Consider the following 25,193-nt stretch of genomic DNA (forward strand, 5'->3'; position numbering starts at 1 on the left):
CATGTATATCCATATGCTATCATTTCAATGAATAATCTCATCCATATCTTGTGATCCCATCCCAGCCAGGATGGTTTGGGGAAACTTAGAGACGCCATGGAAGTCCTAGGAGTGGGTGGATGTTCCATTGATAGTTCTAGTGTATTTCAATTTGGAATGTGGGTTATTTTTATCATTTTTTACCATGGGAAAAATAGCTTTTATAAGATCCTAGTGTTGGAAAGGATAGGGTTGTCATTGCACCAAAAGATTGACTTGTTAATGCTTGATACAACCAATAGTCTTAAAGAACCATAGAAGGTGGTTAAGCCATGTTGTAGACAATGTAAGGGACACTGGCCCATTGTTAGAAATCCCCCTCCCAGTGTCACTATCATGGTTTGTAGGATTTGAACCTATGACCAAGCTCTAATATCAATTGTTTGAAAATATAGGGTTGCCATTGCACCAAAAGATCAACCTGTTAATGCCTGATACAATCGATAGTCTTATAGAACCACATGAGGTAGTTAAGCCATGCCTTGAAACCTATGAGGGATGATGGCCCACTACCAACACCTAGAACCCATTACATCAAAAAAAGACTATAGTAGATAAGTCCACTATTAGAAATAGATAATACTAGGGAGCGGGGGGTGAATCAGTATTCTACAAACTTTTGCCCACAATTGAATATTGTTAATTATGTTATATCTTGCATATGAAAAGAAACCAAAAATGTTGAACAATAAATATTACCAAAAACATAGAGAACTCATAACACCATTATTTGTTAACTAGGGAAACCCTGGCCAAGGGAAAACCCCAGATACCCATTAGATGATTCACTAAACAATAGGATCATGTTAAGGATATTGACCCTATTAGGAGCCTATGAAGTAAATATAGTGTCTTGAGTCCTTTTTAGAGTATTAGGACTTATTAGAAGCCTTAGCCCTTTTAGGATTTTCTACAACCATGTTAGGAGTTGGTAGATCAATTACAATGTATGCAAGAAGAGTACACTTCCATAACATGCAATTATACAATTCAGTTTCTTAACATAATAGATATACATACAATACTTTCTTGCTATAGTAACTTGCACGTGTTCTAATATTGCATTGGATTTTTCATCATATAAGGCTCATAGATGGTTCTCACAATAGTTTGCATATCACATCTAATCATGCAACTTCCAAAATATTTGTGCATTATACACAGAAACTGTGTAACACACATTCCCACTCACACATTATCTATGCAATCTTGCACATTCATAAATATTTTCTCAGTTAGTTTCCATGTCTTCACACACTCGAAATAATATCCACATAGTCAGCTTAACATAGTAATTATTTTGAAATCAAAATAATTCCTAAATACATACAACTCTATTTTTGCTATGCTCTATCTCTCATCCTAATGATGGATCATGTATCATTATTTTATATCTCTTGCTCTCTCATCTTGATGATGGATCACATAGTGTGATTCAAAATGTTGATGGAAAAAATATTTACACAATCTAATCCAGAAACTAAGTATCATAACTATTATGGATTGTGGAAATTTGATCGCATTAACAATTAAACTTATTATAACTTGCATTGTACTAACCGTACACATATGTGTACTGGTATACATCATCATAAAAATTTTACAAACCTTTCCTTAACTATACACAAGCTAAATCTCTATACATCATCTGTACTATTAAGATTTGTTCATTGTACTCCTACAAACTATCTCACATTTAGACAATTTTTTGTCTCTGAATGCATAAATGACATGTTGAGTATATATTTCCATAAATGACAACCATCAAGCCATATAACTAGCCATATTGAAAAAAATCTCCCCCTTCGGCATTGATGGCAACATTTGGAAAATTTGGCTAAGTCCCAAAATGATGTCATACAAAACAAAAATAAATAAAACAACTACACACAAATTGCCTTCAAAATATAATAATTTTATTCATGTTTTAATGGATCATTACATCCCTTATCACTTCTTTACATTGATACATAAATAAGCTCCCCTTACATATACATTTACATCTATAGAATTTTCCTCTAATAATACTCCCCCTTTGACATCAATGGCAAAGGTGTCAACAAAAAAACTATATCACAAAAACTTGTTGCCTGTTATTTATTAGCTCATCATTTTGGATATACAGTCTACAAAATTAATCTTTTTTATATCAAAATCTTTCTCTTAATTTCCTTTTACTATATTTGATATACTAACGAGTTTTCAAAGTGCATAGGATGCCACTTAAACTACACTCAAGTTAGTATAGACAAAATTATCATAGGAATTCTTTGTTGAAAGACATTTCTCCAATTGCCTTCACAAAATTGTGACCTTGGGTGCAAGATATTCTCTAAGAATAGAGAATCTTCTTATTACCTTTCCCTTGTCAAATTCAATGCTTCTGATAGCATTGTGGATCTTCTCAATCTCATTCTTAGAATCTTTAATTTTGATCTCTAGTTGCTACAATCTTATAGTGAGTGATTGAAGCTCACTCATATGGCCTTTGATCTTTTCATCAATATTAGATAAGTAAGTATAGGACATTGCACACTATCCATACAACTTCTTACCTTTAGAAATACATTTTCTCAATCATTTCCATCAAGTGCCTTCAAATCATTGAGCACATTAGTACACACTATGTTGAATAGAGCTGCATCATGATTATTCTATGATTGTGTTGCTACTACTTCAGCTAAGGTTGTGAATTCCCCATCAAAGGTCTTCAACAACTCTTTTTCCTTGGCTTGAAATTCTAGATTAGCTATAATTGTGAAAAACTTCTTTTTCATGTGCTCCAAGACTTCAACAAGGGTCTTCTCCAAAGACTTTGTAGATTTTTTTTTCTCAAACAATTTACTCAAGGTGCCCAATAGCTCTTTATGGTCTTCATCATCAAATGGAATAGGTATTTTTGTTGATGTTCTAGCTACTAATACTACTGAAGATATAGTAGTCATTATTTATTCCTTTGCATTCTTCTTTTCCTTAGCCTCTTTGTTGTTCTTCTCTTCTTCTTCTATCTTTTTCTTTTCTTCTTCTTCTTTCTACTTCTCCTTTTCCTCTTTCCTCTTCTTTTCCTATTCTTCTTTCATCTTCTTTCCTTTTCTTTCCTTCATGTTCCTTTCTCTTTTTTCTTCTTCTTCCTTCTTATTTTCCTCTTTCTCTTCATCATTAGAACTGGTATAGGTAGTGATATTGCCAACAATATTTTCCCCATACACTACAGATGGATTCTCCTTTATGTCCACAATTTTGTGCATACTATCCACTTGCATGGATTTAGTACCCATAATAATATGAGGTGGAGTTAGTTCTTGATGTGTTTTCTCCACTTCTTCCTCTTCCCTAGAAGGTGAATATGCCTATACATATACAGGATTGTCATCCTCTTCTTGCACACCCTCCTTGGGCACTGAGGACATGTACTTTACTATGGCATCCTTTGTTTCTTACCCAACCTCTTCATAATTGCCTCCCATCAGAAGAATTTCTCTTCTTTTGTTCCTCAGCAAGGGCTCAATACCATTCAAAAAAATTCTAATTCCTCTTTAGATCCAACATCACATAACTTATATATGGATGTGATAGTTATATTCAAATCTTCTTCTATTACCCTTCTCTTTCTATTGATCAACCTATTGTGTAGGTTTTCAAGACTCTTATTTTAAATGCTATCAAATCTCTTATTCCTCATAATCATATTTCTTATTATATAATTTTCTAATTGCCTCCTATCCAAACTGCTATATATGCTATAAATTTTATTTAACTATACAAAATTGTTATCAATTATAATTTGCATGTTCAGATTATCTACCTTTGGTTTTCATGCTCTCTTGTTTATGACTGTCTTAGCTTCTTGCACATCTTTTTCAATAGGTTTATCTTCATCATCATCATTTGATCTTTCAAAACTACTCACTTGCATGGTTTTCCTCCTTTTGCTAGACATGCTCCTGATCTGCTTCACTCTTTTCTTTGCTTGAGTTGTAGGTTCTTGCTTAACTTTCACTAGTCTCCATGACTTTTTCTATGTAGTACGTGGTTTCACCTTTGACTGCCTTCTTGCTTGCTCATAGCTTGCTCTTATAGGTTGCACCTATGTAATTGCTACATATGGTGCAAAAGGATCTTTTATGCATGGTTGTGCCACTGTTACTCCTTCTAAGGGTCCTACAACTACAATAGGTGTTGTTGCTAACACTTCTATTTTCCCATTGGCCTTCATCTCCAATCCAATTCCCTTTATCTCATTGAATTCATGTATGGTCATGCTAGATTCCTTGAGTATGGAATCTATCTCCTTCTCTACTTTCTTTTTACTCTCCTTAATGTGGAGCTTAGACCCTACAATCCTTAACCTTTCATCATATGTTGCCCATCTAGGACATTTTATGTCCTTCTTAGACTCAAGTATGATCAGCACATACCCTTCAATTAGTTTTGCACTCATCTCATAGATGATAGGTTCAATGAACTTCACTCTAGTTATCACTTCTTCCATGCATGAGTTATTAGTTTCTACCATGAAGCACAAGTCATCCTTATACCTTTCTACCATAGAGGGAGGTATCCTATACCTCAATTTCATCTTAGACTAAATTTTTTTCATCATCCTATTAATATCAGTGTCTCTAACATTCTCAGGTTTAGATATGTACCTTTGAGTTAGAATCTTCATTGTGCACTCACCTCCATCCCAATTTATTACTATAGGAAACTTCTTGGTAACATAAAAAAACAAATGAGTCAATAGAGATTCAAATCTAAACATTGCACTCTTAGTTTTCTTTATCTTTGTAATATTTTCCAATAGATGCACTCTGACAATATTGCACAAATTTACTTTTCTCCTTTCAATGGCCATCACATATGTTGTATGAAGGAATCTAAATGAGTCAATAGAGATTCAAATCTAAATATTGTGCTCTTAGTTTTCTTTATCTTTGTAATATTGTCCAATAGATGCACTCTAACAATGATGCATAGATTTACTTTTCTCCTTTCAATGACCAACACATATGTTGTATGAAGGTATGCATTTGGTATAGAGTTTACCCTTGATCCATGGTTCAACTTGTACCTTAAGATTTTGGTCAATAATTTGAATCCTTTATCTTGAATAGGATCAACCTTCATATCCCTTCCATCAAACTTCATTTTTAGGTTTATCTACACTAATTTCCTAACACTTTTTTCATTAACAAGATTATAACCTTCTTTGCTAAATCATGTGACCTTGTGGATTAGGACATTTTCAATGACAATCTATGCATTACCTAACTAGAACATATCATCATGTATTCTACTCAATATAATTTGGGTCCACTCGTGATTGTCAAATTCTATTTAAAACATATACTTTATCAAATTCAAATCTTCTAGGTGCGCATACTCAAACTTCAGTGTTAAGTCATTATTGCACATGACTCCTAAGTCCGCCTATGCTCTCAATTTTGCAATATATTTAACTCCTTATGTCTTCTACATGTAACACATTTTCTAAAACTTACAAAAATGCTCCTACAAGATCATCTAATAAAGAAACAAATGGGTGTTTCTTGAACTCATACCTTAGTCTATCACTAACATCATGCACTCTTTGACTAGCCATTTCTTTATAACTATAAATACTTCAAGAAAGTGGATTCAATACTCTGTAAAACACCTCAAATTTATGGTTTTAGGGTTTCTACAACTTTTTTCCATACAGACTTGCTATACACTTCAATTGTTGTCAAATTTCTCTTCAATTCACTCAAGACACTTCACATGAACAAATGGTACATAATATCTTGTTTGCTATCCTTAAATCACTTCAAATTGCACTGCACAATAAATATGTATCCATGAAAAACTTATAATATTGTCTCTATTTACAAATGATCTTGATCTTACAATTCCTACTTACTGTGATCACATCAAGACTTGTGCACTAAACCATAACTTTCTCTCTATGTCTTCTACCTTCTCTTAACTGTGCAATCTCTAACTCAATCTTTAACACCAATTTTGACCACTACTACTTTGTTGCTTTTGTAATAGCTTAATTTAGGTAGGTTGAGTCACAAACAATCTGTGACTTTAGTTTTCCATCATGTGCATCAAATCTCTTCAAATATTGTTTGTGAATTCTTTGGATTAATAACATTCACAAATGCTTCTTTGAATTCCTCAACATGTTCCTTGATTTTTTCTTTCTAACTATTGTTGCCTCAATTTTTATTCCTTATATCATTCCTATTATTTTTTCTTCTATGATTAGAGTTCTTGTTGAAGTTCCCTTTGTCCATTCTATAGAATCTTGTTGTGTGTCCAAGGTTATTGCATAATTGAAATACATGTGCATTTCTCCTCTAATTGTTCCCATTTTGATTTTTAGGTGCTTTACAATTCCTTGCAATGTGTCTAGGATTGTTACATTCATAAGAAATAAATTGCTTTCTTTCACCATCATGTTTCTCTTAATCACTAGATATTCTTAGAGATCTACTTCTTCCATTACCTATAGGGTTAGTATTTCTAAACATTCTACTATTCTTATTATCATCAACAAACTTAGGTTTCTTACATTCTACTACATTATGTCCATAACTATGACAATTATAAAAATAGAAGTTAGTAATAGGTTTAAAAGCTTAAATTACAATCTCTCTTCATATGACCAATTTCATTGAATATGTAGCATCTACCTCTAAATTCATGTCTTAACTCTTTAGATAATTCATCTTTCTTAGGTTCTTCAACTTGCTCTATAGTTATAGGTTCATCAAATTTCTCTAGCAAATTATTTTTCTCAACTTCATCAAACCATTTGAACTTTTTGTTAGGGAATTTTGTAATAGGATCTGGTTTGATTCTAATCTCATCTTTCTTTGTCAACTTCTCTCTAAGAAGATATCCAAGGCCTATCTTGTCATAAGAAGGTCTTTGATGAAATATTTGTTCATCAATTTTATTAGAACTTGTGTAAAGTTTCTCTAACTATCATTTAGCTTGTGTCAACTCTCCTTTAACAATGATGTATTTTTCCAACACTACATGTTGTAACTTATTAGAATCTAATTCAGATGACACTTGACTTAACTGGCATCTAAGGTTTGTATTCTCATATTTTAGATAAGGTTCACTCTTATTTCCACTCATCTTAAGACTCAACTTTAGTTCAACAATTTTCAACTCGTGTTTCAAGATCTCATTCTCTTTCTTGAGATTTTCTATATCATCATTACTACTACTCTGTGAAAAAGGTTACTTTCTAGATTTATGATCATCAATTTCATCTTTTAGTTTTCCAATGTAAACTTTTGCATCTTTGTATCTATTGTTCAGGTTATCTCTTTATTCAGTAAGAAGGTCAATCTGTTCAAGGGCTTCTTCAAGATTCTTCTTCAACTATTCCATATTCACTAGGATTTTACTTAAGTTTTTAAGCCTCTTCAAAGTAACTATACTCTAATATCAATTGTTAGAAATAAATAATATTGGAGGATGCGGGGGGGGGGGGGGGGTGAATCACTATTCTACAAACTTTTTCTCACAACTAAATATTGTTAATTACTTTATATCTTGTATATGATAGTAAACCAAAAATTATGAATAGATAATATAACCAAACACATAGAGAACTCATAACACCATTATTTTTTAACTATGGAAACCCTAGCCAAGGGAAAACCCCAATGGGGATGATACCCACTAGATGATTCACTAAACAATATGATCTTATTAAGGATATTGACCCTGTTAGGAGTCTATGAAGTACATATAGTGTCTCTAGTCCTTGTTAGATGACTAGGACTTGTTAGAGGCCTCAACCCTATTAGGAGTTGCTACAACCTTGTTAGGATTTGGTAGATCAATTACATTGTATGCAAGAAGAGCCCACTGCCCTAACATGCAATTATGCAATTCACTTTATTCATAGAATAGATATACATACAATACTTGCTTGCTGCTATAACTTACACTTGTTCTAATCTTGCATCATATTTCACATCACATAAGGCTCATAGATGGTTCTCACAATAGTTCACATGTCACATCTAATCATGCATCTTTCACAATATATGTGCATTATACACATACACTGTGCAACACACATTCCCACTATGTCATGCCCAAAATAATTCATATGTTAATACATACTACACTAATAGGTTAAGGAAGTTTTACAAAGGATTAAAAGTAAGTTTTGTTTACATTTCATTAATTTGTAGAGTTGACTTCTCAACATATTGTATGGGTTTGGAACACTCAAGTCAAGGTGCTATAGGAACATTGAATTTAGGTTAACCAGGTTGGTAAACTAAACCTTAATTTGATCCTTCTGTGTGTCAAATTATTCTATTTATGAAATTTCATAAGTTATATTAGGTTATCATATCATCTAATAATCATTTAGTGTATCGATTCAATCTCCTAGGTGAACCAGTTCCATTAGTACAATAAATTGTCTAATATCGTAATATTTAATCCCAATTATTAAAATAAATTATTAAAAGAGTTAAGATCATTAAAATTTAATTATTAAAATACTCATGCATTCATTTCATCCCTAAAACATTTTCCTCATCCCTACAAGGAAAACAACCTATGATTCTCTCAATCCCTATTCATTTTAATGACGTTCAAAATTTGATTTAAATGAACTTTTGATTAAAAGTATAAAAACATTAAAATAAATTATTTAAATTACTTTTTGAATAGTATATTATAATTTCATATGAATTTTTTATGCTTAATATCAAATCAATCTTTAACCTAAACACCTAGCATAACTTTTGAATTACAACACTATCTTGATTAAAATTTAATACTAAAGTTTTGACTAATAATAATTATTATTTTACCCTTTCCATCAAATGTATTATATCAAAGAGGTAAAATTTAGTTTTCAAAAACCCCAATAAAATAGTGATATTGCAATTAGGATTTACCTATGTGGTTTTGAGTCAAACTCATTGACCCATGTTTCATGGGTAGTGATTCAACATGAATCCATCTCTCATGAGAACAAATGGAACACTTAGCACTCATTGGATCTAGGTGATGCTCACAAGGGTGAAGCATTGGGACTTCCCCAAAGGTCACCCATCCTAGTACTGCTCTAGCTTGAGCACACTTAACTATTATGTTTCCTCCATGGTTAAACCCAAAGCTTGCAACCCCATTTGCAAAACCTTCACCAAGTGTTGTGCCTTACAAACCATTCATTAGATTTCAAGCCCATTAATATCATCAATTGATAAGTGGGAGATAATCTCCACAACAAGTCAAATTGTGATATTGCTATTAGGATTTAACTATGTGATTTTGAGTCAAACTCATTGACCCATGTTTCATGAGAAGTGATTCAAAATGAATCCATCTCTTATGAGAATAATGGAACACTTAGCTCTCATTAGATCTAGATGATGTTCATAGGGGTGAAGAACCAAGACTTCCCAAGAGGTCACCCACCCTAGTACTACTCCAGTCTAAGTGCGCTTAACTATGGAGTTTCCTCCATGGTTAAACCCAAAGCTTTCAACCCCATTTTCAAAACCTTCACCAAGTGTTGTGCCTTATGAACCATTCATTAAAAAGCCCCTTAATCTCATCAATTGATAAGTAGGACATAATTTCCACAAGTCAAATTGTGACATTGCTATCAAGATTTAACTATGTGATTTTGAGTAAGTTTTAAAATTTAGCTAACTTTAAAACAAATTTTGCACTCCTTTAACAAAATCATGCATCCATTTTGAATAAATGAGGATGCAAGGTGGGGACCATGAACTATTCCATACCCCCTTTCTCATGCATTGAATTTTTTTTTTGTGTGTTCCATCCACTTGTAAAGGTGATGATGGGTGTTTATATTTTATCATTCAACAAGAGATAAGTAATAGGGAAATAAAAAATAAATGTCACAACCACAAAGACTTTAGTGTTTATTTTTATTTTTATTTATTAATAGATATATATTTTAAAGGAGGATATTCTATGTGATTTTACTTTGAAGCCATTAATTATTTGCCATTACATTTTCCAGAGAGATAATATGTTTTCCTAGAAAAGTATGGATTTTCACAATTCTTGTTTTCTTATATTACTATCAACTTACAATGTAATGATTTAGTTCTTTTAAGTTGGGTGATGTATTGGAATACAAATTAGGGTAATACTATTATCGAGGAACTATGTTCCTAATGTTTTATATGGTCTTACAAAACTAATAGAATATTCATTAAATCTATTAAATCAATAAGGTAGGACACTATGCAATTACCATAATCATTGTAGGTTAATCCAAGGACTATGTTCCTAATCTAATTTGAGCTTGAACTCATATTGATAATTCACACAAAACATACTTAAGAACAAATCCTTTCATTCTTCCATCATTTATACAAGTTACAAGGGAATGCATTTTTTTTTCATAATGTATATCAATATTTAAACAACCATGTCTTTTATTTTCATTTAAAGAATAAAATTATAGTGGAAGATCTATTGAAACATTATAATAACCCAATGAAACTTTTCTCATATAAGGAACCATCATTTTATTGAAAACATGATTCAAGGACTCAATTGGGAAAGAAAACCTGATATTGTTATCATTACAAATATAAAGTTAATGATGAATTCTTTTACATTAGGATCCTTATCTCGAGGAGAAGTCTCCATAAATTTGACTCAAGAGTACCAAAACTCTAAATCTAGTTTGGCTCCATATCAAGGCATTAACTATGCAATCTACAAATTTACATCAAGGTAACCATGGAGAACCAAAACTAATCAGGTGACCATCAGTTTTCAACAGATAGACACATTTAACCAATTACTCCCATCCTAGGTTTGTACAATAAGTTCCTTATCTAACCAAGACTAGGGAGAAGGTGGATTTTTCTAGGATATGAGATGTCAATCACAACACCAAAATAGATCCATCTTCTAAGGCTAATAGTCACAAGAACTTCTATTCTTTCACTCCTTATCTCTCCAAACACAAAATAATTTATATTGACAAGTAGGGGCCCATAACACCCTACTTTCTCCCTCTCTTCATCATGAGGAGAGATTTTGCACTCACCTAGAGTCTAACTAAGGCCCTCCTCTTGTACATGGTCATTTCTTTCCTATCTGAGGGTGAGTGATGCCAACACAACCCTTATAGTTTCCCTCACAAAAAGAAATTGTAAACATGAAAGAAAAAACAATCAAGAAACCCATAATAACCCATCCCTCACATGTTTCATCACACACATGCAAAAGGTTTACTCGAGAAAATAAAAATACAACACGAAAAAGACAAGGCAATGAAGGATTCCTACCTTCACAAATGGTTATGGAAAATGAAATTTTTGAGAAGAGCTAATCCTTCTTCCTCCTTCAAGCCTTGTTTAAATCTCTCTAAATGTAGAGAATGGGTGAGCACCCTTCAACCCTCAACCTTGCAACTAAATAGACTTCTAAACTCACCCACCTAAAATTTCAATAACTTAAGACTTAAGTAAGGCCTTCTAGGGTCTTCCAATTTGTTCCTACCATTAAGAAAACCTTTTTGGTGGAGTGTAAACTTGGAAAAATCATGGAGAAGTTAAATTCTCGCAGTAAAGGGAAAATGAGATATTTAAGGGGTCATAAAAGTAAACAAAAGGGTCTAGAAGGGTAGAAAATGTCCCCAACCCATAGACATACCCCTTAGGCACTTGGATAGCATTAATTTTTGGCCTCTAGGATCATTTTAGGACCTATTAATTGACTTGAAATATTTGAAATTTCTAAAAACCTTAAGAATGAAACCTTTTTACTAAACTCTAATTAGGGTAGTTAATCTATCTTACCAACTAATTAGCCTTAGATTACTTAACTTAACCAATCTTAGATTATCAAGTTTCTTTGCTAAGCCTAAATAACATGCTGATACACATATACAAATTATGAGTATCAATTGACACCCTAAGATTCATTGTTTCATAAGATTGAACATTTTGTGATTACAAAATTGTATGCAGATTCATATTATGATACAAATAAAATTAAAAAACAATGAGGTCTATGCGACTTCATTAGACTCGACCTTAGTTTCACAAATTGAACATAGGGTTGATTACCGATTCTCTGTTAGATCCCACAGTTAATAATCCTGCACTCTCAATTCACACATCAGTAGTTCAATAACATCGTATTCATATATTTAAACCAAATTTGTATGATCATATTGATCAAAACATTAAAATTTTCATTTGAATAATCTTTCTCATTTTTGCACACATATTTAATCATCACTAATCTCATAATTGAATCATCATTACATATTTATCAGTTTGAATTAAAATAATGAAATAATTATCTTAATGCATACACATACTCAAAATATCATAAACATCATCAATAGGAATATTGAGCTATTTGAGTGCACATACCCTAATCATCAAGGTACCATAATTAACATCATCATATGGTGAAATACCTCATATCATTGCTAATGCAAATTAATGTTTAAACAGTTGAGATAATGTAGTAGTCCTCAAATCATAGAGTATTTAAAACATGATCATATCAATTGATCTCAATTTACATTAGGACATCTATTCCATAAGAAATTACTTCATATCCATTCCAATATCCTATAGTGGATTTAATAGAGACATTCATATTTAATAAGTACATAAGAGGAGGGACCTTACATCCTCCCCTACTAGCCTTTGACTTCCTCCCAGAAGTCACACAACTAAAATATCCATTCTAAGATAGACCTTGTCTAAAATTATACCAAAATTAACTCCTATAACAAAATGATTAATATTTCACATACATAGTCAAGGATGATAACCTATTTTCTTGATTACCATTACTAAAAGAAAACTTCAATCTATAATTCTGACATGGGTACATTTTTCCAAGTCAACACTTCTTAAAACATATAGGTCACATATAAACAACATTCTAATCTAGTATAAATATAGTTATAGAGTCTCTAATAATAATAATATCATAAGGTGTTCTGAATTCCACATACTCACTCAATGTGGTAATTATTGTATGAGGCTCCCTCAAATATGGTTTCCTTAAAATGCAACTTGGATCTTTATCAATGGTTAATTCACTTTTACTTGAGAGTTTCCATTATGTATTGCTTCCTTGATAGGGAACTAAACAATCCCATTGTTACACATGCACCTTTTTCATCTAATAGTTCATTAGGTTAACTCGTAATCTTAACCAATTTTATGTTGGGGTGTAATCCATTACTTATAATAGTCAACAAATATCTACTAGTCCTATTGTTGAAGTCCTAGGAGAGGGTGGGGCATGGATACTCTCATTAAAACCCATACACTAATATTATAAATCCACTAATTGTCAAGAATCCCTTTGGTAGGCCCATCATATGTCACTTTGCCAACAAAATTTAGAAGAAAGTGCCTCAAAATTCAAATTCAACATCAAGGATGAAATATCCAACACAAAAGTATGAAACAAAAGAAATATAGAGTGACCACAATGGTAAAATTTTAATCAAGAAATAAAGACATGTCCTAGAGGCAAAATAGAATCATCCACAATAAATTTGGCTAAGCAACCCCACATCACATTGTTGGCAAAAAGAAATGAAATAAAAATACCAAAATTTGAAATCAGACAAATAAAGAAATAAATCCAATTTCTTAAAAAAAAATTATTACTGACATAATGCAGCTGTACCAGGGTATCTAAGGGGAAAGAGGGATCTTAGGTTTTCCAAATAGATTGCATGAATCTTGAATTGAAATTAGATGGTGGTCTAAAGACCATATTTCCCAAATTGTGCTTGATCTTGCATACTAAATACATACATATCTTCATCAACATCATGCTATGGTTAGGTTTACTATACTAAGGGGTGTGTCTAGACTAGAACTCCATCATAGAGTGCAAATACAAGGATAACCAAAATGAGTTTCCTTTCATCAATTTTATTGTTAAAGGGGTCTCCTTTTAGATAACCTAAACATGTGGGGACTTTACTAATAGTAGAGTTGTACTCTTAGTTTCAATAATAAAACCAAATCTCTTATCCTTGATTCACTATAATTACTTACTAGTCATCTACCCATAACCTTTTTTAGGTCAAGTTTACCAGAATATACAAGTTGAAGTTATGCTATCAAATTTACCAAAATTTGTGTGATCACGTATACATACATACATACATACATACATATCACTGTCTGATATTATTTCATTGGTTACACAAGTTCTAATTATCATTTGAGAATGTACTGAATGCTACTATTTTTATTAATAATCCATACTTGATGTATCCTAGTCATAAAAGACTTATGAATTAATCCTTAGGTTGTAGATTTGTAGCTAAGTAGCTATAAATCCATTATTTGGATGATGTCAATGTTTACTTATTCACTCTTACAACTATCTCCTTACTGATGATATAGGTCATCATCACTGTTCTTAGCATGCCTCGTGGCTTATAATCCTTTTATTACTTAACTCTGGAACTTGAACCTTTATTTCATATTAGGTTGATAACCTCATTGTGACCTTACTTTCACTATATTGTAGGGTTATAAATAATTTCAATACTAGAGTCTATGAGTATTCACTTGATAGTTAAATTTTGGTATTAATTATGTTTAATACAATAAGCCTGTTAACATAAATAGACTCATATAACCCTAACTCAGAAGTTTGCATTTTCTTATCTTACCATTTTAATACTATATGTTACATACTTCTCACCATTTAGATTTCATTCTTACCACCATATTTAGATAAATTTATTTCTCTTTTAGGGTTTTATTCCTCATAGTAGACTGAAATAGTCCCTTTCTTTGTGTGTTCCTAGCTATCTTGCTTGTTCAATTAGCTTCTTGCATTTAAAATCCCATCATTCAAGGTTTCCAAAGATTACTTGCATATTTCAATTGAGCTCTTGTTTACTTCCCAAGGATTACTGGAACAATACATTTTAATACTGTAATAGGTTAGAGGTACCCCAAACAACTTAATAACCTAATATACCTTTCAAGTGTTACCTTCCTATTTACTCACCATTCATTTCTCTATTCAATTTTTCAACCCAAAGGTACAAAATTAGATTATGAAGATCATAGGTTTCCTTTACTTATGTTTGTAATCTCTAAATCAAGATTATTCTACTTGATCACCTACATACTTGATATGGACTATGATTCTTCCATGAGTGATTGATGAGGGCACAACTCAAGGAAAAATGAACACAATAGGAAAAGGGGAATATTATTATCAGAAGTGATATGCTATTACATTTAGTACAAAAAAAATAGATTGCACAACATGCCCTATGGGCTTATAATGTTATCATATTCTGGAGAAAAACCCTTCTCACAATACCTTCTCCCAAACTCTACCAAAAATTGAATTTACAATACCAAAAATGACCTTAAGTAGCTTGAATTAGGTTTAGGGTTAGGATTACATTCTAGAATATTCCATTTTGAATCCACTACCAAAACATAAGGTTCTATAAAACATGTCAAAAGTCAGTCCAAAATTAGAAGAATCTAGTAATGGCAGTCCAACTCTTAGGAGGCATAACTTTTGATCTGGGACTCTGATTGACGAGCTGTTTACATTTTCAAAAATCTCTCCAAGTGCTTTATAGCCCTATGGACCAGCTTTTTTTTTTCCCCATTTTTTGGGCTTGTACAAGGCCATTTAGTGCCTCAAGTCTAACTTTGAAGCACTCTTAAGGGGTCTCCAAGCACCTTAAAACTATGATAACTTTCAAACTGTAAAGCCTTTTGACCTAATTTTTTTTTGGAGTGATTTAAATTACAATTATAGTCATCCCTCCAACTTACACCTTCTAACTCATTGAAATTATGGCTCAATTACAAAATATCCTATTTTCTACATTGGCACATATCCCATGATGCTAAAAAACACTAACCCATAAAACCAATAGTGAAACTATGAGAGTTGGAATCTCTATTTGACCCAAATGGGTATCCAAAAATAAAAACACATTAAATAGAAACTAGCACTAATCATATTTTTTGGGTGATATAGGATTTCCCATACACCACTATATGTTCCTACATCAGACACCCAGGGTAAATTTAAAAGTAACCCTATCACTTTATAGGTGGTAGAGGAAAACCCAAATGGACAAACCTCCACTATAGATATCCAAGTTGAATCCTCCACTAGTGGTCCTTTCCACTTCACCGGGTATTCTTCATACTACTTTTTTCTAGTACTCCAGCCCACATGACTATCCAAAATTTCTTCAAGCTCTTCCTTCTTTGAAGTAGGAATTGGTCATGGCTCTAGCATCAACTCCTCCTTTGCACCATCATCATGATATTCTGTTAAGTCTACAATATTGAAAATAGGAGAAATTTGAATCCCATCTAGAAACTCCACCTCATATGCATTTCCCGAATCATGTTTCTTCAAAATTTTGCAGGGACCAAATTTCTTCATCTTCATCTTCTTGTGGGTATCCATTGGAAATCATTCCTTCCTCAAGTACACCATAACTAGATTCCCAACTTGGAACTCCTTATGTCTCCTCTTTTGATTTGCTCTAGCCTTATACTATAGGTTCATCTTGGCAATATGTGCATGTACCTCCTCATGTAGGTTCTTGACATGTTTAGCAAAGTCTTCTACCTTAGCACTTATCCTCTCTCCTTGCTCCATCTTCCTTAGTTTTGGTACAATCCTTGGACTACTCCCATACACAATTTGGAATGGTGATCTACCAGTACTCCTATTCCTAGAATTGTTGTAAGAAAATTTTTCTTCTAATAGAATCATATCCCATCCTTTGGACTTATCTCCTACTAAATACCTTAGCAAATTTCCCAAACTTCTATTCACTGCTTATGTTTTCCCATCAATCTATTGATGATGTACAGAGTTAAACTTCAATTCTATCTTCAACTTCTTCCATAAAGTCCTCTAGAAATACCCAACAAATTTAGTATCTCTGTCAGAAATAATACTTTTTGAGAGACCATATAGCCTCACCACCTCTCTAAAAAACAAATCTATAATATGCACCACATCACGAGTCTTGTGGTATGGAATGAAATGTTCCATCTCGGAGAACCTATCAACCACCATAAATACTAAGTCATTACCACTTCTTTTCCTTGGCAATCTAATAACAAAATCCATACTTATGTCCTCCCAAGGCTTTGTTGGAACAAGAAATGGCTAATAGAGTCTAGTATTTTGACTAAATCTTTTGGCTGTTTGACATACTCGACAACTTTGCACAAACTTCTTCACATCCTGTGACAATTGAGGCCAAAAATAATGTTCTAAAAATAGAAATGGTCTTATCTCAACCAAAGTTTCATGCCATCCCTCCACTATGTTTCTCCTTGATCAAGTTCTCCCTCATGGAGCTCCTTGGAATACACAATTAACTACCCTTAAGCAACATACCATCCTGAATCATGTAATCTAGCCACCTGGTCCTATCTAGAGTAACAAGTTCTTTACAAGTCTTCCAAGCCTCTGCAAAGTCAAGATCCTCAGGCTATAGATTCTTGAGTTTATTAAACCCAACCACTTAAACTTGCATTTTTTTCAACAACAATTGTCTCCTACTTAATGCATTTGCAACTCTATTAGACCTTCTGCTTCTATGTTTCAATACAAATGTATAGCTTTGCATGAACTCTACCCATTTCAAATATCTATGATTCAATTTACCTTGGCTATTTAGGTACTGCAATGCCTGATGATCAGTATATAAGAAAAATTATTTTGGCAACAAATAATGCCTCCATTTCTTTAAGGCCTAAACTATTGCATAGAACTCCTAATCATAAATAGAATACTTCCTCTTTGCATCATTTATTTTTCACTAAAATAGGCAATAGGTTTACCTTATTGGCTCAACACAACCCCAATAGCACTACCACTAGCATCAAAATCCACCTGGAATACTTTATTGAAATTAGGAAGTTCCAACATAGGTTGATCTATCACCTTCTTCTTCAACAATTCAAAACTCCTTACAGCTCCTGTAGTCCACTTGAACTCTTTTCTATCCCCCCTCATTGTTTCAGTTAGGGGTGCACATATACTACTAAAATTCCTAATAAACTTCCTATAAAAACTAGCTAGACAATGGAATGACCTCACCTTAGTGGAAGACCTTGGAGTAGGCCATTCCAAGATGACCTTCACCTTCTCTGGGTCCATTTTGAGACCATCAACTGATATAACAAACCCCAAATAGACTAACTCCCTTTTGACAAAGCTACACTTCTTCAAATTAATCAACAATTTCTCTTCCCTCAACCTTTCAAGGATACTATGAATGTGCAATAAATGTTCATCCATAGACTTACTAAAAATCAAAATATCATCCAAATAGACAATAACAAATTTTCTCAAAAAATTCTTTAGTACCACATTCATAAGTTGCATGAAGGTTCTTGGTGCATTGGTCAGTCCAAAGGGCATGACTAACTACTTATATAGACCCTCCTTGGTCTTGAATGTAATATTTCACTCATCTCCCTCTCATATCTATATCTAGTGATAGCCACTCTTGAGATCTATCTTTGTGAAGTACTGAGCTCCAGTCAAGTAGTCCATAAGATCATCTATCCTTGGAAAAGGAAATTGGTACTTGATGGTTATTTTATTTATAGCCTGAGAGTCTATACATATTCTCCACTCTCCAATATTGAACTTTACCAAACATTACTCACTAACTAGGACCTTATGATCATCTTGCACCCAAGAAATATGATAGGGATGGAGATGTTTCTCCCTCTTGAGCTTTAGCCTTGAGACCATTTCTTATGACATTAAGTTGTCAGTGCTCCCACCATCAACAATCACATCACAACATAATTTACCCTCACACTTGCACCTAGTATGAAACAAACTCCTTCTTTGTCTAGGTTTAGTCTCACCACTTAGCAAGACCCTTTTATTAACCACAACCTCTCCTTATTCTACATCCTCTAAATGTGATGATTGTGCATCATCATCCACATGAACAACCCTTGTTTAACCATCAGCTCTCCTATTTGTCCTTCCTTTGCATTGAAGGAATTTTTAGGCATGATGACCTTATTCATTGCAATAAAAATAGGTACCACAAAAGCCTCCTCTTCATAAACCTTGTCTACATCATCTACCTCTTCCTCTCTGTTCTCCAAAGTTTTGATCACGAGAGTGATTGAAACCATCATTCCTCTAGTTTTGGATGGTACCCACATCTTCATTTTTCTTCTAGTTCTCATTTTAGCCTCCAAATGACCTACCACTGCCCCTTCCTCCTTGATCATACCCTCTTTGCCTTCCATCAAATTTTTTTTTAAACTTCTCCTTAACTTGCAAGGGAAACTAGTATGCCTCTTCAATGCTAGTCATTCTAACCAGACTTAACTCCTCCTAAGTGCTAGGTATTAACACTTTTTTGTAGCTCTTGCTCTCTCATCCTGATGATGAATCACATAGTGTGATTCTAAACATTGAAAGTAAAAATTCCAACACAATCTAATCCAAAAGCAATAACTAATCGATCTCAACCAATTAAGATAGTGGGAAACCTTCTCCTTGTTTGCTTCTACATGCCTTACCCTAATAAGGACTTAGTAAAACTCCTGTGTGTATTCCTATACATATTTTCCTACTTACTTTAACCCTTGCATCTTCTTGAAAAAATAAAGCTTGTAATCAATAGGAATGAGCTGCTTCTTTAGTTTGTCCACCATGCAATCCCATCTTGTGATTTTCTCCTTTCCTCTTCTATTTCTTTCCAACTAAACCTCTTGCCACCAAATTTTGGCATGGCCTTTGCAAACTTAACCCTATCAGGGTCCCCGATATCTTCATACTCAAAATATTCTTGTAGCTTATTGATCTAGTCGATCAACTCATCTGGGTTTAGATTTCTCAAAAACATGCTGACATCAATTTTGGGTCTTTTTCCTAGCTTGGCCATGGCCCTAAAAAGCCCTAGTTTAGGAATTCTCCATCTCCTTTCCCTTCTTGCACAATATTTCCTTCTTCTTCATTTTCCTCCTCACTTTCATCACCTACGATGACATTCATCCCTCTATGGATCTCCTCTTGCAATGCCTGAGCTTGTCTTTGGAGGGATCTAAACTCAAGAGGAACAACTCCAGCCCTTCCACCATGCTCCTTTCATGGAGGCATATTCTTGCTATATCAAAACACACAACCACATAGTCCTAGTGCAAACTAACTCATAGTCGGTGCTCTATCTACACACTAAGGAAAACCTGCTCTGATACAACTTGATGAGGGCACAACTCAAGAAAAAATGAACACAATAGGAAAAGGGAGATATTATTATCAGAATTAATATGCTATTACATTTAGTACAACAAAAATAGACTCCATGACATGCCCTATGGGCTAATAATGTTATCAGATTCTAGAGAAAAACCCTTCTCATAGTACCTTCTCCCAAACTCTACCAAAAATTGCATTTACAATACCAGAAATGATATTAAGTAGTCCAAATTAGGTTTAGGGTTAGGAATACATTATGGAATATTCCATTTGGAATCCATTGTAAAAACAAAAGGTTCTAGGAAACACATTAGAAGTCGGTGCAAAATTAGAAGAATCTAGAAATGGTAGTCCAACTTCTGAGAGGCATATTTTTTAATCTGGGACTCCAATTGACAAATCGTTTACATTTTGGAAATCTCTCCAAGAGCTCTATAGTCCTATGGACTAGCTTTATCATCCCCCATTTTTTGTGCCTATACAAGGCCATTTAGTGCCTCAAATCTAACTTTGAAGTGCTCTTAGGGGGTCTCCAGGCAACTTAAAATTGGGATAACTTTCAAATTGTAAATCTTTTTGACCTTATTCTTTTTTAGTGCTTTAAATTACAATTATAATCATCCCTCCAACTTACACCCTCTAACTCATCATAATTATGGCTCAATTAAAAAATATCCTATTTTATACATTGGTGCATATCCCAAGGTGCTCAAAAACACTAACCCAGAAAACCAATAGTAGAACTATGAGAGTTAGAATCTCTACTTGACCAAATGGGTATCTAGAAATAAAAACACATTAAATAGAAACTAACACTAAGCATACTTTTTGGGTGATACAAGATTTCCCTTACACCAGTGGATGATCTTGCATTAGTGATCGGGTCAAACAAAATGTAACTTCTACTAAAGATGATGTAAAACACTTTGCCTCTAATCACTAAGTTATTTACTTGTTTCCACTCATAAGATTGAAATATGTTTTAGGGTCCTTAATTTAGTTTTTCCTCAAGGTGATCATGTTTAATATAATTTGGAGTTCTGTATGAGATCTTAATCTACCTTAATATGAATATAATATTCTTGCATTTAATTAGTTGTTTCAAGTTATTAATACTAGGTTATCTATTCATGGTTGACTATTTACAGTTGTTGATACCAATTTTGGGTTTTGCTTAGGTTTATTCATCAGTATCATTATTTATAAAGAATAAATTATTTTCTTAAAATTTTACAAGGAGAAATCCCTACTTCATATTGTAATATTTAAATCTCCACACTTAATCATGGATGTATTGTTGCCCAAATGTTATGAACCTAGGCTATGATACCAAAATGTCATGCCCAAAATATTGGGGCAAAAATATACGAACATTTTTTTTTTGATAAATAATGCATATGTTAATAAATACTACACTAAATAGGTTAAGAAAATTTTGCAAAGGATTAAAAGTGAGTTTTTTTTACATTTCATTAAGATGTAGAGTTGACTTCTCAACATAGTCTATAGGTTTAGAACACTCAAGTCAAGGAGTTATAGGAACACTGAATTCAGGTTAACTAGGTTGGTTGACTAAACCCTAATTGTTGACTAATGAATACTCAATTTGACCCTTCTGTGTCTCACATTATTAAGTTTATGAAATTTCATAAGTTATATTAGGTTATCATATTATCTATCAATCATTTAGTGTATTGGTTCAATCTCCTAGGTGAACCAATTCCATTATTATAATAAATTATCTAATGCCTTGATATTTAATCCCAATTATTAAAATAAATTATTAAACTAGTTAAGATCATTAAAAGTTGACTGTTAAATTGTACATGGTGTTCATTTCATCCCTAAAACATATTCCTCATCCCTACCAGGAAAATAACCTATGATTCTTTCAATACCCCTTCAATTCTATGACCTTCACAATTCGATTTAAATGAACTTTTGAGTAAAATTATAAAAAATTAAAATGCAATATTTAAATTAATTTTTGAATAGTATATTATTATTTCATATGAACCTTTTATGCTTAATATTGAATTGATCTTTAAACTTAAACACCTAGCATAACTTTCAAATTGCAACACTACCTTGATTGATATTTAATACTAACCTTTTGACTAATAATCATAATTATTTTACCCTTTCCATCAAATGTAAAATTTATTTTTCAAAAACTCCAATATAATATATATTTTTCATTTATTAATAGATATATATTTTAAAGGAGGATATTTACTATGATTTTACTTTTGAAGCCATTAATTATTTGCCCATACACTTTCTAGAGAGATAATATGCTCTCCTAGAAAAGTATGAGTTTTCATAATTCTTGTTATCTTATATTACTATCAACTTCCAATATAATGATTTAGTTCTTTTAAGTTGGGTGATGTATTGGAATACAAATTAGGGTAATACTATTAACTAGGGACTATGTTCCTAATATTTTATATAGGCTTACAAAACTAATAGAATATTTATTGAATCTTGCACAACAGGTTCTTTATCAAATCGAGACTAGGGAGAAGGTGGATTTTTGCAAGGTAGGAGGTGTCAATCACAACACCAAAATAGATCCCTCTTCTAAGGCTAATAATCACAAGAACTTTTATTCTTTCACTCCTTATCTCCCCAAACACAAAATAGTTTTTATTAACAAGTAGGGGCTCATAACACCCTACTTTCTCCCTCTCCTCATCATGAGGAGAGACTTTGCACTAACCCAAAGTCCAACTAAGGCCCTCCTCCTATGCATGGTCACTTCTACCCTATTCAAGGGTGAGTAATGCCACCACAACCCTTATAGATTCCCTCACAAAAAAAATTGTAAAACATGAAAATAAAAACAATTAAGAAACCCATAATAACCCATCCCTCACATGTTTCATCACACATATGAAATACACACACATGCAAAAGGTCTACTTAAGCAAATAAAAACATAGCATGAAAAAACAAGGCCATGAAGGATTCTTACCTTCACAAATAGTTATAGCAAATAAAATTTTTGAGAAGAGCTAATAATTCTTCTTCCCTCAATCCTCGCTTAACTCTCTCTAAACATAGAGAATGGGTGAACACCCTTTGACCCTTAAATTTTCAACTAAATTGGCTTCTAAACTCACCCACCTAAAATTGTAGTAACTCTAGACTTGACTAAGGCCTTCTAGGGTCTTCCAACTTGATCCTACCATTAAGAAAACCTTTTTGGTGGAGTTTAAACTTCACAAACTCATGAAGAAGTTAAATTTTTGCACTAAGGGAAAATGAGATATTTAAGGGGTCATAAAAATCAACAAAAGGGTCTATAAGGGTATAAAATGTCCCCAACCCATATGCATACCTCTTAGACACTTGGATAGTATTAATTTTGGCCTCTATGACCATTTTAGGACCTATTAATTGGCTTAAAATATTTAAAATTTCTAAAATCCTTAAGAATGACACCTTCTCACTAAATCCTAATTAGGGTAATTAGTCTAGGTTACCAACTAATTAGCCTTAGATTACTTAATCAGTCTTAGATTATTGGGTTACTCTGATAACCCTAATAACATGGTGATACACATATATGAATTATGAGTGTTAAGTGACACCATAAGATTCATTGTTACATAACATTAAATATTTTATGATTACAGAATGATACACAAATCCATATTATGATACAAATAAAATACAAAATAATGAGGTTTGCACCTCTTCATTAGACTCAACCTTAGTTTCACAGATTGAACATAGGGTCAATTACTAATTCTCCATTAGATTCCATGGTTAATAATCCTACACACTCAATTCACACATTAGTAATTCAATAACATTGTATTCATATATTTAAACCAAATTTGTATGATCATATTGATCAAAACATTAAAATTTTATTTTGAATAGCCTTTCTCATTTCTACACACATATTTACTCATCACTAATCAGATTGAACATAGGGTCAATTGCTAATTCTCCATTAGATTCCATGGTTAATAATCCTACACACTCAATTCACACATTAGTAATTCAATAACATTGTATTCATATATTTAAACCAAATTTGTATGATCATATTGATCAAAACATTAAAATTTTCTTTTGAATAGCCTTTCTCATTTCTACACACATATTTACTCATCACTAATCTTATAATTGAATCAATATAACTTATTTATCAATTTGAATTATAATACTGAAATAACTATCGTAATGCATAGGCATACTCAAAATATCATAAACATCATCAATAGGGCATATGGATCTATTTGAGTGCACATACTCTAATCATCAAGGTACCATAATTATCATCGTCATCATATGGTGAAACACCTCATATCATTGTTAGTGCAAATTAATGTTTAAACAGTTGAGATAATGTACTAGTTCTCAAATCATGGAGTATTTAAAATGATCGTATCAACTAATCTCAATTTACATTAGGACATCTAAACCATAAAATATTACTTCATATCTATTCCAATCTCATATAATGGATTTAAAAAAGACATTCATATTTAATAAGTACATATGAGGAGGGACCTTACACACTTACACATTATCTGCTAACATACGATCTTTATTTATATCTTGCACATTCACAAACTGTTGCTTAGTCAGCTTCCATGTATTCACACACTTGAAATAAGATCCACATAGTCATCTTAACATAACTTATTAATTATTTTGAAATTAAAATAATTCCTAAAGCCATACAACTTCATTTTCTGCTATGCTCTGTTCTGCACTGTTAAATACCAACACAGATAAACTTACTATAACTTGCATTGTACTAACCATACACATATGTGTATTGGTACACATCATCATGACAATATTAAAAACCTTTCCCTAACTACATATAACCTAACTCTCTATGCATTGTCTGTATCGTTAAGTTCTGATCACTT

This window comes from Cupressus sempervirens, chromosome 7, assembly GCF_028749045.1.
Source record: "Cupressus sempervirens isolate cs-2001-9-10 chromosome 7, ASM2874904v1, whole genome shotgun sequence".
Lineage (NCBI taxonomy): Eukaryota > Viridiplantae > Streptophyta > Pinopsida > Cupressales > Cupressaceae > Cupressus > Cupressus sempervirens.